This window comes from Arachis duranensis, chromosome 6 (assembly GCF_000817695.3).
Source record: "Arachis duranensis cultivar V14167 chromosome 6, aradu.V14167.gnm2.J7QH, whole genome shotgun sequence".
Lineage (NCBI taxonomy): Eukaryota > Viridiplantae > Streptophyta > Magnoliopsida > Fabales > Fabaceae > Arachis > Arachis duranensis.
Window position 1 is genome coordinate 68,298,019 of NC_029777.3, and position 1,473 is coordinate 68,299,491.

Below are 1,473 nucleotides of genomic sequence, written 5' to 3' on the forward strand. Positions count from 1 at the left end.
GTTGCACTTCAACTTGATGAATGTGATGATCCGTGACACTCATCATCATTCTCACCTATGAACGCGCGTGACTGACAACCACTTCCGTTCTACCTTAGACCGGGCGCATATCTCTTGGATTCCTCGATCAGAATCTTCGTGGTATAAGCTAGAATTGATGGCGGCATTCAAGGGAATCCGGAAAGTCTAACCTTGTCTGTGGTATTCCGAGTAGGTTTACGGGATTGAATGACTGTGACAAGCTTCAAACTCCTGAAGGCTGGGCGTTAGTGACAGACGCAAAAGAATCACTGGATTCTATTCCAACCTGATTTAGAACCGACAGATGATTAGCCGTGCTGTGACAGAGCATTTGCTTTATCATATTTATAATTTTTTAATATTCATTTTGGTCCTTTTATATTTTATTATTGATTTAATTTTTGTATATTTTCTTTTTTTTCCATATCGTTTGTTATGCATATTCTAATTAACAAATTCATAATTCATGATTATTTGTTTAAATAATTATTAGTTGTAGTGGTTAGCTCTCTGAAACTTCTGAAGATTATAATTAGGATTAGTAGAAATTTAATTTACTAGAATAAATAATGATATTTTTGTTCATCTATTTCTTCTTTCATTGATCAGCTGATGCTGTTCCTTCTTTATGTTTCTTCTTTATGTTTTTGGATTCAATTTTATCACTTGCTTTTCTTCAATTTGTTGAAATCTTCTATTAGGGTTTACTTTATTATAATACTCTCTTTTGCAGTAACACACAAGATCTTTTGTTTGTTCGTGAATCTTTGTACAAAATCTCTCTATCTGATAAGGCTAAGGCTGAATGGCGATGGATGCCTGATGAGCGGATAATTTATACGCCTTTTGGCATTATTTTTAGGTAGTTTTTAGTATGATCTAGTTACTTTTAGGGATGTTTTCATTAGTTTTTATGCTAAATTCACATTTCTGGACTTTACTATGAGCTTGTGTCTTTTTCTATGATTTCAGGTATTTTCTGGCTGAGATTGAGGGACCTGAGCAAAACTCTGATAGGAGGCTGACAAAGGACTGCTGATGCTGTTAGAATCTGACCTTTCTGCACTCAAAATGGATTTTCTGATACTACAGAACTCAAAATGGTACGCTCTCAACGGCGCTGGAATGTAGACATCTAGAGCTTTCCAGCAATATATAATAGTCCATACTTTATTTGATATTTGATGACATAAACTGGCGCTCAACTCCAGTTTCATGCTGCATTCTGGAGTCAAACGCCAGAAACACGTCACGAACCAGAGTTGAACGCCTAAAACACGTTACAACTTGGCGTTCAACTCCAAAAGAAGCCTCAACTCGTGGATAGATCAAGCTCAGCCCAAACAAACACCAAGTGGGCCCTGGAAGTGGATTTATGCATCAATTACTTACTCCTGTAAACCCTAGTAGCTAGTTTAGTATAAATAGAACTTTTTACTAGTTTATTAGATA